The sequence below is a fragment of the Ceratotherium simum genome, chromosome 5 (assembly GCF_057802395.1).
Source record: "Ceratotherium simum simum isolate JZ-2026a chromosome 5, ASM5780239v1, whole genome shotgun sequence".
Classification (NCBI taxonomy): domain Eukaryota; kingdom Metazoa; phylum Chordata; class Mammalia; order Perissodactyla; family Rhinocerotidae; genus Ceratotherium; species Ceratotherium simum.
The window spans coordinates 86,160,618-86,178,059 of NC_141904.1; the positions used below are offsets into that span (position 1 = coordinate 86,160,618).

The 17,442-nt window shown below is 42.0% G+C and overlaps 1 protein-coding gene across 4 annotated transcripts in view; it reads right to left on the reverse strand.

The window, feature by feature from the left end:
- RAF1 (Raf-1 proto-oncogene, serine/threonine kinase) overlaps positions 1–15,841 on the reverse strand; it is a 74,885-nt gene extending 59,044 nt beyond the window's left edge. For 2 of the 4 annotated variants that reach the window (XM_087431533.1, XM_087431530.1), the window contains exon 1: positions 15,515–15,841. The gene's annotated coding sequence lies outside the window, so the exon portion shown is untranslated. Of the gene's footprint in view, positions 1–14,682; positions 14,788–15,514 lie in introns of all 4 variants that reach the window. The other 2 variants (XM_087431531.1, XM_004443150.3) reach the window with 2 other exon arrangements.
- Positions 15,842–17,442: the final 1,601 nt, after the last annotated feature.

Genomic DNA, 17,442 nt, shown 5'->3' on the forward strand with positions numbered 1-17,442 from the left:
CTGGAAAAAATCACCCTCACATGAAAAGTTTCTGCTGAACAGACATGCTCAAACACTTAAAAGTCAAATGTCATCTCATCCAAGCTAGGAAACAATACTATACCTAGTTTGGAAAAGGCTTAGGCTACAGTTTCCCAACCAGTTCAAAAGGGCACCCTGATGCACTGCAAGGTGATGTGTGTGTCAACTTTTTTTGAGTTTCATCACTCCTCTTTCTCAATTTCTGACCACAAACTGGTAACTTCATCAGATGACTGGCCAGCATAAAAGCACATGAAGAAATGTGACAATCTAACCTTCTCAAAGTTAGCAAGCTGGGGCTGCCCAAGTAGAAAAGATTCTAACTTTTTAAAAGGATAATTAATTTAAAAATAAAGTTAAAAATCAGCTAGCTCAAAAAATAATTATGTTAAAGCAACCAGTTCCACAGTGAAAGATGTCTGGAGGCAATTTCATGTTTAACTCTTGCCACAAATTAGTTTTTCATTATTTTCATTTTGTCACTTTGTCTGAACTCTTTTTTAACCCGTTTCACTTTTCATCTCTAAATCAGTCACTGTCTCTTCATTTAGGCAGCAACTGCTAATTTTAAAATGAACAACCCATTTACAAAGTATACCATTAACACAAGTACCAAAATATACAATGCACAAATAAAATATGGTTTAGGGATGATCATTCTGATGGCCAGGTAATAACGAGGTAAAAAATGGCTACATAGTGAAAGGGAAAGGAGGGGAAACAAAAATCACCCAGATATCTCAAACCTGCTAAGTTAATACCTGGAAACACTGACTTAACCTTGTACCACTAACTTCTGCTTCACATAAAAGGCATGAATTTTAGTGGCAAATCTTGTATAGGCAACAAGTGATTTAAAAAATAGCATTAGGGGCCGGCCCGGTGGCACAAGCAGTTGGGTGCGCACGCTCCGCTGCGGCGGCCCGGGGTTCACTGGTTCGGATCCCGGGCGCGCACCGACGCACTGCTTTGGCAAGCCATGCTGTGGCGGCGTCCCATATAAAGTGGAGGAGGATGGGCACGGATGTTAGCCCAGGGCCGTCTTCCTCGGCAAAAAAAGAGGAGGATTGGCGGACGTTAGCACAGGGCTGATCTCCTCACAAAAAAATAAAAATAAAAAATAAAAATAAAAATAAATAAAAATAAAAATAAAAAAAATAAATAAATAAAAAGATTGGAAAAAAAAATAGCATTAGCTTTCCTCAAAAATAAAGACATGAAATATAAAACAAGTGAATCCACTATTCTGCACAGTGGCATCTCCCATTTGGGCAGACACTGGGAAGCATCCTTAAGATAGCAGGTATTCCTCCATGTTTACAATTTGCCAAAGCAATTTCAAGAAGTAACCATCTGATTCAGCCATCTCTCCTATAATTCCTTCTGGAGTCAATGGCTTTCATATAGAAAGACTCCCCAGTCTTTAGTGGTGCCCCCAAAGGTAAGCACCTTTCGTGCTTTAAGACCTTATAAGAAGGCCGGCCCGGTGGCTTAGTGGTTAAGTGCGCGTGCTCCGCTGCTGGCGGCCTGGGTTCGTATCCAGGGCATGCACCGACGCACCGCTTCTCCGGCCCTGCTGAGGCCGCGTCCCACATACAGCAACTAGAAGGATGTGCAGCTATGACATACAACTATCTACTGGGGCTTTGGGGGAAAAAATAAATAAATAAATAAAATTATTAAAAAAAAAAAAGAGTTTAAAAAAAAAAGACCTTATAAGAATTACAATAAGGCACCTGTAAAATTCACAGTATCATTTGTTTTTCAGAAAATATTTTAAATCAACTTTTCAAGAATCATTTTCTTAAAAAAAAGACATGTGCAGAAGTATTCTCTGTAAATTAGATCATTAATTCATTAAAGCTCTAAATTATACCCAGCTACTTTGCAATGGGATTAAAAAAACAAAACATGCAAGTGTAACCTATGTAATTATACAACAAAGTATGAATGCTTTAAAGAAAAGAGCTAGGGGCCGGCCCCATAGCTTAGCAGTTAAGTGCCCGCACTCCACTACTGGCAGCCCGGGTTCGGATCCCGGGCCTGCACCGACGCACCGCTTCTCCGGCCATGCTGAGGCCGCATCCCACATACAGCAACTAGAAGGATGTGCAACTATGACATACAACTATCTAGTGGGGCTTTGGGGGAAAAAAAAAAAAAGGAGGAGGATTGGCAATAGATGTTAGCTCAGAGCCAGTCTTCCTCAGCAAAAAGAGGAGGATTAGCATGGATGTTAGCTCAGGGCTGATCTTCCTCACAAAAACAAAATAAATAAATAAAAGAAAAGAACTATATGTATTTCCTACATCTTGTTATAGTCCATCATCCAGTACAGTACCTTGCACAAAATTAAGTGCTCAAACATCTGCTGAGTAAAATATTAATGGAGAAAAGATATAATTACAATATTTATCCTAACCTTTTTTCATGGATATTGAATCACTATCTACCACATAAAAATACTGACATATAATCTAAAGAACCAGAATGCTCCTCTATATACTGCAACCTGGCATAGAACTGAGAGGAAAAGAAGAATAAGGAGCACTATTCATTGGACAATTCCTAAGAATCTACTTTCAACTGTTAGCTGCTTTGAAGAATATAAAGTTCAGAACGACATAGATGGCCCTTGCCTTCTAGGAGCTTTTAAAGCAGAAGGAAAAAAACAACATCATTTACCAAAGACTGACTACATGCTAGCCATTATTCTAAGAGCTTTCAGGATGACAGGCAGGCCTACAACAAAATGTGGCAGCCCTTTTCTGGGGGGCCAGGGGGTGACTTAAGAAAATTACTATAGGGGCTGGCCCGGTGGCGCAGTGGTTAAGTATGTACACTCTGCTGCAGCAGCCTGTGGTTTGCAGGTCCGGATCCCGGGCGCACACCAACACACCGCTTGTCAAGCCATGCTGTGGCGGCATCCCACATAGAGGAAGATGGGCACAGATGTTAGCCCAGGGCCGATCTTCCTCATCAAAAAGGAGGAGGGGGGCCAGCCCAGTGGCGCAGGCGGTTAAGTGCGCGTGCTCCGCTGCGGCGGCCCAGGGTTCACCAGTTCACATCCTGGGGCCGCACCCATGCACCACTTGTCAAGCCATGCTGTGGCGGCATCCCATATAAAGTGGAGGAAGATGGGCATGGATGTTAGCCCAGGGCCAGTGTTCCTCAGTAAAAAGAGGAGGATTGGCAGATGTTAGCTCAGGGCCAATCTTCCTCACAAAAAAAAAAAAAAAAAGGAGGAGGATTGGCATTGGATGTTAGCTCCTGGCTGATCTTCCTCACCAAAAAAAAAAAAGAAAAAAGAAAATTACTATAAAAATTCAGAGTGTGGAAAGGTCACTTCGAACTTGAGTGGAGGAAGAGGTGGACAATAAAGGATGATTTCACTGTAGTATTTGAACTTGAAGGGGTAGCATTTCAATAGACAGATGCAGAGGTAAAACAAAAGCCAAAGTGTATCCAGGGAATGACAGTAGAGGAAAGGTCTGGAAAGAAATGAAACGAGCCTGATGATGAAGAATACAGCCTTTTTCACACAACTTCGCTTTCCTTTTATTTTGAATCTTCATATTTAGTGACTTTACAAACACAAACTTTATAAATAGCAACCCCTCCCCATCCTCACTAGCCTCTAAAATTTTTACCATTATATATTGTTTTAAAGCACCTAGGCGCCGGCCCCGTGGCTTAGCGGTTAAGTGCGCGCGCTCCGCTGCTGGTGGCCCGGGGTTCGGATCCCGGGAGTGCACCAACGCACCGCTTCTCTGGCCATGCTGAGGCCGCGTCCAGCAACTAGAAGGATGTGCAGCTATGACATACAACTATCTACTGAGGTTTTGGGGGAAAAAATAAATGAATAAATAAAATTATAAAAAAATAAATAAAGCACCTAGATGATACATAAATTAGTGGTCTTTTTTCCCACCCCTTCTTTGCTTTACCCTTCCCTTTCTTCCCCTGTCTAACCCCACCAACTAAGTTATGTTAACAACCTAACATTATTCTTTGATGTTTTTCCTCCATGCTTATAATCCCATAAAGATGTCATATACACATACATATAGAGGGTTTTTGCACTAATGTCTATTTCCCAATCTACTAATTTTTAAAAAGACAGACTAATTACAGAATACATGTTCACAGGAGGGGCATTGAAAAATATGGTAAAATATAAAAAATAAAAACCTATAGACGGTCCTTGCCAACATTTGTGGACATATGTATGTATCCATTCTTTTCTATGCATAAATACATACTTGTAAATATTTTTCTTCATAAACATGGGATCTTCTTGTACATATTTTAGTACCTCACTTTTTTCACTTAATATATCTTATCACTTAGGATTACCTGAAATCATCTTTCACTGTTGACTGAATATATTTCAGATTAAAAGGGTATGAGGGGGCGAGCCTGGTGGCATAGTGGTTGAGTTTGCGCATCTGCTTCGGCGGCCTGGGGTTCGCAGGGTTGGATCCTGGTCGTGGACATACACGCTGCTTATCAAGCCATGCTATGGCAGGCATCCACATATAAAGTAAAGGAAGATGGGCACAGATGCTAGCTCAGGGCCAATCTTCCTCAGCAAAAAGAGGAGGATAGGCAACTGATGTTAGCTCAGGGCTAATCTTCCTCACCAAAAAAACAAAGGGTATGAGTATAAAGTATAAAGAAGGTAACTACAACAACTACATGTACCAGCTTATCAAAAAACTTTACTCTTTTCAAAAAAGATGAGTCACTAATTGTGTAATTAATTTATCTCTTTGAAGAACATTATACACAAACACATTTATAAGGAAGAAAAAAGTCCATCAGATGCAAATATAGTCAACTTCTAAGCTTCCGGTTTGCCCTTTGTATCTAATTAGCAGTAAGAAAAAAGCCTAGGGAAATTTCACATCCATTAGAACAGTTATTATCAAAAAACAGAAAATAACAAGTGTTGACAAGGATGCAGAAAAACTGGAACCCTCATGCATTGCTGGTGGGAATGTAAAATGGTGCAGTTGCTTTGGAAATTCTTGTAAACCAATGTTCACAGCAGCATTATTCACAACAGCCAAAAGGTAGAAACAATCCAAGAGTCTATCAATAGAAGAATAGATAAACAAAATATTATATATATACACACACACACATATACAATGAAACATTATTCAGCCATAAAAAAAAGAATGAAATTCTGATACATGGTACAATATGGATGAACCATGAAAACACACTAAGTGAAATAAGCCAGACACAAAATTACAAATATTATATGATTCCCCTTATATGAGATACGTGGATTAGGCAAATTCACAGAAAGAGAGTAGAATAGAGTTCACCAGAGGCTAGGGGTAGGAAGGAATGGGGAGTTATTGTTTAATGGGTACAGGGTTTTGTTTGAGATGATGAAAAAGTTATGGAAACAGACTAGTGGTGATGGTTGCACAACGTCGTGAATGCACTTAATGCCACTGCATAGTATACTTAAATATGGTTAAAACGGTAAATTTTATGTTATATTTACTTTACCCTCCCCCCCAAAAAAGCCTAAGGGGCCCATGTTGCATTGTTACACAGCTAGATAAATTCTAGTCATGAAGGTCATGAACTCTACTCTCACAATTCACAATTCTCTAATTCCAGTCCAGACTAAGGTCAAGGAAGGTAGAAGAGCATCATTTATCCCCTCATGCTCTCTGGTTAAAACTTTCTTCCATGTATATAAAGCCTATGACTGCAGAAGGAAATAGCCAGCACGGCAAGAGCAGCTTGAGCCAACGAGTCAGTGAGCTGCAAAAGCAGGCAAATATCCTCAAGGAGCTGGCAGTGAGAACCCAGAGCACTCTCCAGATAATGCCCAACAGAGAGGGAAGCTAAGCAAGGCAACTCCTTCAACAGATGTCCTAAGTTACAAAGTTCTGAGTATGAGTTTAGTAAGTATATCCTCTTAATTGTGAGCATTTGTGTGTGTGTGAGGGGCAGTAGGAACTAAATCCACAGGTGATTAATTTCTGAATCTCCACTCATTCAACTAATGTTTGTTATTTAATGTAGACAAAGTTTTAAGAACTGGAGATTTATAAACAAGAGTAAAACATGCCCCACCTTCAAGGAGTTTAAGTCTATCGAGAGATGTAAGACATGTAAGAAAAATAAATGCAAAGGGTTTTAAGGCGGGGCTCAAGGCAGAAAACATAATAATGAGAAGAGAAAAAAATCAGAAAATGATATTTAGAAGATGGTGTTCAAAATGGCTCTTAAAAGAGGAACAGAGCAAAGTGAGGAAATCATGTCAATATCTCCTCATTAGGTAAGGTCATTAAAGGCAGGAACTGGGGCCAGCCCCGTGGTATAGCGGTTAAGTGCACGCGCTCTGCTGCTGGCGGCCCAGGGTTCAGATCCCGGGCTCACCCCGATGCACCGCCTGTCAGGCCATGCTGTGGCGGTATCCCATATAAAGTGGAGGAAGACAGGTACAGATGTTAGCCCAGGACCAGTCTTCTTCAGCAAAAAGAGGAGGATTGGCATGGATGTTAGCTTAGGGCTGATCTTCCTCACAAAAAAAAAAAAAAAAGGCAGGAACTTGCCTTATTCACCCTGAAGTAGCCTGCACCTATTTAAGTGCTAAAAAAAATGGCTTTTGAACTCCACAACAGATAGTATGAGGAATCCATGTTAGCAAGACAGAGAAGGCAGAACTGCATGCTTAGTGTGGACAGGCAATGGAGATTCTTGGAAGATTTGTGCAAGGAAGTAAGGCCAGCACAATACACTTGAATATTCTTGTATCATCACAAAATAGGATACATAAAACCCCATAAAATATTTCCGTCCATGAAAGCTGGGTAGCTGCGGCACAAAGGTGAAGATAGAATTACTCTGCACAGCATAATTTTCTGTATCCTTTGAATTTTGTGGCATGTGACTGTATTGTCTATTCAAAAAATTAATGAAATTTAATTTTTAAGAATCTACACATTAAGAAAGTGAATCTGGCAGTAATGTGAAGAATGCACTGACATAAGAATTTTTTTTTTTTTAAGATTTTATTTATTTATTTTTTCCCCTCAAAGCCCCAGTAGATAGTTGTATGTCATAGCTGCACATCCTTCTAGTTGCTGTATGTGGGACGCGGCCTCAGCATGGCCAGAGAAGCGGTGCGTCAGTGCGCGCCTGGGATCCGAACCCAGGCCGCCAGTAGTGCAGCGCACGCACTTAACCGCTAAGCCACGGGGCCGGCCCAGAAGAAATTTAAAAAGGAATTCAACTCAGAGGTTCTAACAACAGTCAAGGCAAAAATAATAAAAGCCTGCACCAATCTGGAGGAAGTAGAAAATAGTTGAAAGAAGCTCCAAAATATAGTTGTCAATGTAATCTGAGGGGCCGGCCCGGTGGCGCAAGCAGTTAAGTGTGCGCGCTCTGCTGCAGCGGCCGGGGGTTCGCCAGTTCAGATCCCCGGCAGGCACCGACGCACCGCTTGGGGAGCCATGCTGTGGCAGCGTCCCATATAAAGTAGAGGAAGATGGACACGGATGTTAGCCCAGGGCCAGTCTTCCTCAGCAAAAAAAGGAGGAGGATTGGCAGATGTTAGCACAGGGCTGATCTCCTCACAAAAAAAAAAAAAAGTAATCTGACAGTGGCTGAACGTTTGCAGTAATGTAAGAGTCGATACCATGAATAGAATTAATCTAACCTTATTAAACATATTTTTCTATTACAAAAGCAACATATTCAGAGAATATGGAAAGTATAAAAAGGAATATTATCCTAATTTCTACTGTTTAACAACCACTGTTAAGAAAAAAAAAAATAACCTGAACAACAAAAAAACAAACAACCCGATCAAAAAATGGGCAGAGGAAATGAACAGACACTTCTCCAAAGAAGATATACAGATGGCCAATAGGCACATGAAAAGACGTTCAACATCACTAATCATCAGGGAAAGGCAAATCAAAACCACACTAAGATATCACCTCACGCCCGTCAGAATGGCTATAATCACCAAGACAAAAAACAGCAGATGTTGGAGAGGCTGTGGAGAAACAGGAACCCTCATACACAGCTGGTGGGAATGCAAACTGGTGCAGCCTCTATGGAAAACGGTATGGAGAGTCCTCAAAGAATTAAAAATAGAGATGCCCTATGATCCAGCCATCCCACTACTGGGAATCTATCCAAGGAACCTGAAATCAACAATCCAAAGAGGCTTATGCACCCCTATGTTCATTGCAGCATTATTCACTATAACCAAGAAGTGGAAGCAACCCAAGTGTCCCTCGACTGATGACTGGATCAAGAAGATGTGGTATATATATACAATGGAATACTACTCAACCATAAAAAAAGACAAAATCGTCCCATTTGCAACAAGATGGATGGACTTGGAGGGTATTACGTTAAGTGAAATAAGCCAGAAAGAAAAAGACAAACACTGTATGATCTCTCTCATATGTGGAATATCAACCAACACATGGACAGAGAAAACTGTATTGTGGTTACCAGGGGCAAGGGGGTTGGGGGTTGGGGGTTGAGGGGTGGGGGGTGGGCACAAGGGGTGATGGGAGACATGTATATGGTGACTGACAAACAAAAATGTACAACCAAAGTTTCACGTTATAAACTATTAAGACATCAATAAAAAAAATAACCACTGTTAACATCTACATGTGTTTTCTTCCTACGTGTAGGTTTTGAGAGTTTTTTTTTTTTTAGCAGCTTGCAATATAATTCACATACCATACAACTCACTCATTTAAAGTATACAATTCAAGGCCGGCCCTGTGGCTTAGTGGTTAAGTGCGCGCGCTCCGCTGCTGGCGGCCCGGGGTTCCCATCCCTGGCGTGCACTGACGCACCGCTTCTCCGGCCATGCTGAGGCCACGTCCCACATACAGCAACTAGAAGGATGTGCAGCTATGACATACAACTATCTACTGGGGCTTTGGGGGGAAAAAATAAATACATAAAATCTTTAAAAAAAATAAAATAAAGTATACAATTCAATGGCTTTTATTATATTCACAGAGTTGTGCATCCATCTCCACAATCAATTTCAGATCATTTTCATCACCCCAAAAAGAAACCCCTATCACAGCCACTGCCCATTCCCTACTCCCTCCAGCTCCTGGCAACCACTAATCTACTTTCTGTCTCTGTCTTGGTGGATCTGCCTATTATGGACATTTCATATAAATGGAACCACACAGTAAAAAAGTGGTCTTTCCTGACAGGCTTCTTTCATTTAACAATGTTTGCAAGGTTTATACATGTTGGAGAATGTATCAGTAATAATTTCTTTTTATTATGGAATAATATTCCACTGTATTAAGTATTTTTAATACAACTGTAATCATTCCAGATACATAATTTTGTGTTCAGCATTTTCCATGTCATAAAAGGTTTCATATATGCCATATTTAATGAAAAGCATAGTGCCTCATCAAGTGGCTGTACCACAGTTTACTTAATCATTTTATTATTGTTGGACATTTGAATTCTTTCCAGTTTTTTCTATTGTAAACAAACTTTCTTAAATGCAAATGGGAGATCCTTTCTGAATGATCTATCTGGATCCAGGGAAATGCCTCTCCCAGAAACTCTGAGCTTCCTAATAAGATTTGCCACAGAGAATAAGAGTCATGTTCTTCCAGGTAAAACTCAGAATTTCATCTATCCCAAACTTAGGTAAAGGACAGATGTTAAAAGCTATCTGAGATTGAAAACGATGCCTCCAAAATACCCAGATTAAGAATGAAAACTCATGATTTTAAAGATATATTAATATAGTTAAACATTAACTAGCCTGACTCTTCCATCAGAAATATACATGGATGGAGAAAGCTGAATACTTTGTCCAAACGTGATGCCTAGTATTAAGTGGCTTCAAAGAAATCAGACCACTTTTGCTTTCCATAGCAGGTTGGAAGAAAATAAATAGAACATCTTGACTGAAACAGTAAAGATATATTTACTCTTGCTACTGGATGACAGTAAATGAAATCCAACACGTAGAAAGAGGAGGAAAATGACACCAGTATAGTCCACAAGGATTCTCAGATGCAATTAGACATTCTGGTTTCCCCTAAAACACTGATTGTCATTGCCTGCTGCCCATTCATTAACCAAAAATGTAAACAATCTCTAAATCACAAAGGTTTTAAAATTCTAAACTAGTTTTAGGATTGTTAATCCCCACCCAGTAAATTCCCTTAGAATCTGATCTAAAAATAAAACTACGTGTCAAGTGTTCCCCAAGAAAAACTATGTACACTGACTGGAATGTGAAGCAATTAACACACCTTGTGAGTGATTTGCCAAAGAGACTTGGCTACCCTGGGCCAAAACCAATAACAAAGAAACAACACCAACTTGACATTTTCCTTGGTTAAACCGAGATTTAGGAGTAATTTTAGAATAAAGGCTAACAGATCTGAAGTTAACTACTAAAATCATTGAGAGCTACACAAGTATTCTGGGAGAAATGGAGGAACAGAATGACTAAACCACTATAAAATTAAATAAGAAAACTTTAATATGGAATAAGGAATTTTTACTCACAATCTTAAAGGCAAGAATAAAATATCCAGCCATTACTATCATGAGGATTACAGGCAAAGTAGTTTAGCCCTATACCAGAAATACTAACTAAATTGTAACACAAATATCTAGCATTACATTTTGAACCTAGTCAGTTTAGCAAATAGTAATTCTTTTTTTTTTTAAGTTTATTTTATTTATTTATTTTTTGTGTGTGAGGAAGATCAGCCCTGAGCTAATATCCATTGCCAATCCTCCTCTTTTTGCTGAGGAAGATCAGCCCTGAGCTAACATCCAACCCCGTCTTCCTCTACTTTATATGGGATGCCGCCACAGCATGGCTCGACAAGCCGTGCACTGGTGCGCACCCAGGATCCGAACCTGCGAACCCCAGGCTGCCGAAACAGAGCTTGCGCACTTAACCGCTTGCGCCACCGGGCCAGCCCATATATATTTATACTTACAATGTTTTTTGAGTGTGTGTGTGTGTGTGTGTGTGTGTGTGTGTGTGTGGACGATCAGCCCTGAGCTAACGTCCAATGCCAATGCTCCTCTTTTTTTGCTGAGGAAGCTTGGCCCTGAGCTAACATCCATGCCCATCTTCCTCTACTTTATATGGGACACCGCCACAGCATGGCTTGACAAGCAGTGCGTCGATGCGTGCCCGGGATCCCAACCCTCGAACCCTGGGCCGCCAAAGCGGACTGTGTGCACTTAACCGCTTGCGCCACCAGGCCGGCCCCACAAACAAACATAAACACACACACACACTAAGATAACCTAAATCCTAAACAAACCTCATCCTAGTGTTTCTGGATTTTCCAATTAATTTAGTCAAGGCGAGCAATTTTCCAACTACAGTCACTTGTTTGGAAGAAATGACTTCCACAATCTGCACAATTTAAAAAACAAAAAATTTTTTCAAATCAAAGCTCGATTTTCTCGTTTCATAAACCGCGACTGCCACATTAGTCTACTGCCTTTCAAAGGCAATATTTAAAATTCTCTTGTATAAGTCAACACTAAGGCATGCTGTTGGACTAACAAGCTCCTCCCAAGACTAGGAGTATTATGTATGGTCTATTATGTTCCTAAAATGCAAAAAAGCACTCCTTCATGTAACATTTTTCTATTTTTAGGAAGTAGGTTACTAACAAAGTTTTATCTGAAACTACAATGTAATAGAATCATATATCTACTAGTAACAGACTACTTGAAATAGTAATTTGAAGTTATTAATTATATTTTCCATTTAGTAAGTAATCTAGCGCTTCTGGAAAAGTCAAATTTAACTTTCAAGAAGCTGTTTAATCTTCAGAGCAAACCCCTTACTTTGAATTTCACAAATGGCATATTTTAAACTAAAAGCAACTAGTTTCAGAGTAGTTGTGATACAATACTTAATGTTTAACCATTCTCCATTTCATCTTTTAGATACTTTTCATCATGAATAACCAGCTTAATCTGCTTCTCACTGTTTTCTTCTGCTAAACCAAAACCCATAAAATATGTTCTAATATATTTCACTCAAGCCTTCTACTTTGAAGGCATACGTGTTTTTTCAACTATTGACACGAGTTTCACAAGACTAAGCAATTCCACTTCAACTTATAATCACAAACACCACATACCTAAAAAATAAGTTTTTACAACAGAAACAGTAACAGGTTTATTTTCCCAGGTTATCTAGTGTTCAATTGGGTCAAATGTTTCTGTTGCATTTTAAACAGCTTAGCCCTTGAAGTGATAAGGTGAAAACAAGCCAGAAGAATCTTAAGGTTCTTCAGTAGTATCTAATCACCACAACCCAAGAAACATTTAGGAACTGCTAGTTGAAGTCTGTTAATATCACAATAATCACTTTAGCATAAGGATTAATCACAATACAGCTATTCTGGGAAAATTATGTTCACAGAGTTAAAAGACTTCATGACAGAATTGGAATCCATGAAACCAATCCAAAGAAACAGTTTACTACATAAAATACATTTACTTTAAAAATATCTACTTGCATTCTACACTTTTTCAGATGTTTTAGATAATCTGCCAATTTCTATATGAATGAAGAGCATAGTTTCATTGTCAACAGCCATTTAAAACGTAGTGTTAGTAGAATGTACTACATTTATAAAGTCAACATTTTGTGAGCAACTTTAGAAGAATTTTTTTGCAAGAATCCCTAGGAATATGAGTTCAGTTCATTCACCACTGTGTAAGCACAAAACATTTGACATAAAACACTTATCAAAAATGTTCTTAACTGAAAAAATAAGCAAGTGGGACTTTATCAGATTAAAGAGCTTCTACAAGACAAATGAAACCAGAATCAAGATGAATAGACAACCCACCAGCTGGGAGAAAATATTTGCAAAACATATATCTGACAAGGGGTTAATCTCCATAATAGATAAAGAACTCACACAACTGAACAACAAAAAAACAAACAATCCAATCAAAAAATGGGCAGAGGGGGCCGGCCCCATGGCTTAGCGGTTAAGTGCTCGCGCTCCGCTACTGGCGGCCAGGGTTCGCATCCCAGGCGCGCACCGACGCATCGCTTGTCCGGCCATGCTGAGGCCGTGTCCCACATACAGCAACTAAAAGGATGTGCTACTATGACATACAACTGTCTACTGGGGCTTTGGGGAGAAAAATGGAAAAAAAAAAAAGGGAGGAGGATTGGCAATAGATGTTAGCTCAGGGCCGGTCTTCCTCAGCAAAAAGAGGAGGATTAGCATGGATGTTAGCTCAGGGCTGATCTTCCTCACAAAAAAAAATAAATAAATGGGCAGAGGAAACGAACAGACACTTCTCCAAAGAAGATATACAGATGGCCAATAGGCACATGAAAAGATGTTCAACATCACTAATCATCAGGGAAATGCAAATCAAAACCACACTAAGATATCACCTCACGCCCGTCAGAATGGCTATAATCACCAAGACAAAAAACAACAGATGTTGGAGAGGCTGTGGAGAAACAGAAACCCTCATACACAGCTGGTGGGAATGCAAACTGGTGCAGCCTCTATGGAAAACGGTATGGAGATTTCTCAAAAAATTAAAAATAGAAATACCCTATGATCCAGCTATCCCACTACTGGGAATCTATCCAACGAACCCGAAATCAACAATCCAAAGAGGCTTATGCACCCCTATGTTCCTTGCAGCATTATTCACTATAGCCAAGAAGTGGAAGCAACCCAAGTGTCCCTCAACTGATGAATGGATAAAGAAGATGTGGTATATATATACAATGGAATACTACTCAGCCATAAAAAAAGACAAAATCGTCCCATTTGCAACAACATGGATGGACCTGGAGAGTATTATGTTAAGTGAAATAGGCCAGAAAGAGAAAGACAAACACTGTATGATCTCACTCATATGTGGAATTTAAACCAACACACGGACAGAAAAACTGTATTGTGGTTACCAGGGGCAATGGGGGTAGGAGGTGGGCACAAGGGGTGAAGGGTGACATATATACGGTGATGGACAAACAAAAATGTACAGCCCAAAATTTCACAATGTTAAAAACTATTAAAACATCAATAAAAAAAATGTTCTTAACTGGGTTTAACAAAGTAAATCTTTTCAATTACTACCAGCTTCAACATCATCAAGAAAAGGGGGAAATTAATTATCAGCATGAAAAAAGAATTAGCAACATTCATTTAAAATAATCCAAATTAAATCAACTAGTTCACTATCGTCGACAAAGATCCTTCATGATCTAGTCAACTTTTCCTTTAGACCCTCATCTCTCACCACTTCCTCCCTGCACCCCGGATTATTTGCTGCTCCTCAAACTCATCCCAACTCCTGCACATCTCTATGCCTTTGTACCAGCTGTTCCCTCAGCTTAGAATGCTCTCCCCTCCTCCTCACCTGGAGAGTAATTACTCATCACTACAAAACTCAGCGCAAAAGTCCCCTCCAGTGGACAAGCTTCCTCAACTCCCCCAGGCAAAGCCAGTTCCAAGTTCCCACAACCTTATCCTTATCACAGAGCATTGTTTTCACGCCTCGGAAGAGAACGGAGAGCAGACTCCCTCCACTCAGCCCACAGAGAACAAGGCAGGCAGAAATACTCAATGAACGTGCGCTGAATTCATTCCCTACCTAGATTAAGAAATCCTCGAGAACCCAGTCACATCCCAAGGAAACACGGGAGATCCTATCATTCTTCCCACCAAAGAATGAATACCAGAGGGCACACGCAGAGCCCTGGAAAGAGAACAATGAATGAACACAACAGCTTCGCCTCTCACGATGTCCAAACTCTTCTCGGGGCATCGACCGACTCTGCAGAGCGTCTGCAGCTGCAGAACTGAAGCGTCCTGGTGGCTCTCACTTCACACAAAAGACAGCCCTGGATCGTCATTCCAAAGCATCCCGGGGCACTCGTCAGTAAAAGCATCCCAAACCTTTCATTAGTAACCCACAGAGGCCTGAAACCCCAGGCGAGGCCCCTATGCCTTTCTGGTGGGGCACTGTACCCATTTCCTCCTCTCGTGCCCGACTCCTCTCGTCTTCCCTAAAAGGGTGTCACTTGAGTGACGGACACCGAGAGAAGATGCAAGCCCGGGTTCCCCACTCCGCGGCCAGAAAGAAAAGGAATTAGCCCATCTGAGTGACAACACAGAAACGGGGCAGCTCCAGGCGGATTTTCGCATTGTCAAATATGAGGAACGTGCACCGGGTACAGGGGTGGCGCTGGCACGTTTCCCCGAAGCACAAGGAAATCTGAGTGGGGATGTGGGAACTCCGCTCGCCGGCCATGACACCGGGCCCCGAGCCCCCGTCCGCCCAGCGCCACCTGGGGTGACAGCGGCCTGGCCCGGGCCCGGCGCCCGGCAGCCGCGGGGCTGCTCCGTCAGCGCCGCCCGGGAACCAACCCCTCAGCCCCGCCGCCCGGCTCCCCCGGCATCCAGGGCCCGGCCCTGCCGCCTACCTGAGGGAGCCGGGCCGCCTCCGTGTCCCGTCGTCCGGCTGCGGCGTCTGGTCCGCTCCTCCTCCCCGCGGCGGGTGAGGGAGCGGGAGGCGGTCACATTCGGCGCGTCCCCAGCCCAGGGGACGGGGCCCCGGGCAGCCCTCGCATCGTTGCACTCGCGCTCCGCACCTCAGGGCACACGCCCCAAGCCCGGCCTGCTGGCCCTCTTCGGGGCCCAAGAAGAGCGGCAGGGGAGCCTCCCCGTCTCACTCTCGCTCTCCTCTTACTCCCGCCATCTAAGATGGCGGCCCAGCGCCCGCGAAGAAGAGACTCTCGAGCCGCCCAGGCAAACGAGCCCTCCACTCGGTGCTCCTCCTCCCGACCTGCGGCGCCACTGGCTCTTTGCTTCTGCGCGAGCCCGCCTGGCAACCGACTTCAAACTTGGCTCGGGCATCCATCGCTCTGGCCTGAACTCAAGCCCCGCCTCGCGTGGAAGGGCGTGGCCTCGCGAGCTTGCCGGCCGCCATTTTGGAGTTGTGGAGGCTGCAAGGCGGGTGCTGACTGGCTCCCGGACAGGCGGTGGGGAAGCGAGAGAAGGTTGGCTTTTAGCCGCCCGGAAGGGGCTTGAGGCCTCAAGGGGGAACGAAGGCCAGCCTGCCCGCATCAAGGCCTAGGGATAACCAGACATACGCGAGGAGGCACAGCATAGAGAACAGTGTCCAGCTTTGGCGCGTCCTCTCCGGAGTCGGACACGCTCCGCTACTTACCGGTTATGTAGGAAAGTGTCTAAACTTTCCTGAGCCTCAGTTTCCTCATCTGTAAATTGGGGGTTCCTTTTCCCCCATCAGATTGGCAAAAAGTTAAAAAGACTGATAATATCAAGTCTGGTGCTAGGTATATGAAAACCTGTTGTGTACGGTCATTCAGCGCTGGCAGGAATGGATATCGGGAGGGCAATTTGGCGTTATCTGTTGACATTTTTAATGTATATATACCCTTCCGTCCAGCAATTCCACTTCTAGGCACTAATTCTAGGGAAATGTGTACACATACCCACAATAAGACGTGCTGAGGTGTTTATTGCCATATTATTTGCATTAGAGAATCACTGCGAAAAATGCGGATTAAGTAGGAAACTGGGTAAATAAACGGTGCTACCTCCACAATAGAGGATATCATCTATCTGTTAAAAAGAATGAGTTAGATCTATGTACTGATGTTTAAAAATCCAAGACATTAAATTTTTTAAAAAAGTAGAACATGTACAGTATGATTTTATTTACTTGAACACAGGCATGCAAGATTACCCAATACCGTGGGCACCATTCTTTCGTTTAAATTTTTGAGAGCCTATTATGTACCACACATTGTTCTGTGTATTGGGAAATCAATAATCATCAAAAGCCCTGCCTTCTAGTGATGAGAGACCGAAAGACAGCATAAATAATAAATTCAGGTAGTAATATGAGCAGTATAAAGAAAAATGAAGATGAAGCAAGATAAGATGACAGGGGCACGTAGACCAACATGAAGATAAATTCAGGGGAAAGACTGGAAGACATTGAATATGGAGGGACCATGAGGGGATTTTCTTTTTAATAGGAATAATAACAATAACACCTACCTCACAGGATTAAATGAGAGAAAACATGGAAAGCACTTAGCACAGAGCCTGGGGATTGAGACTTGAGTACCTGGAGCCTGACTGCGTAGGTTCAAATTCGGACTCCGTCACTTCCTCCTCTGCAACTTAGACAAGTCATTAAACACTCAGTTCCTCATCTGTAATGAAAACCGGATAGTTACCCACCTCTTAAAGTTGTAAGGATTTGGTGAGTTTAAGATGTAAAGCACTTGGAACAGTGCCTCTCATATTAAACATTATAGAAGTGTTAGCTGTAATTATTATAGCTGTCTCTTATCATATCATTACTACTTAGGGCAGAGCA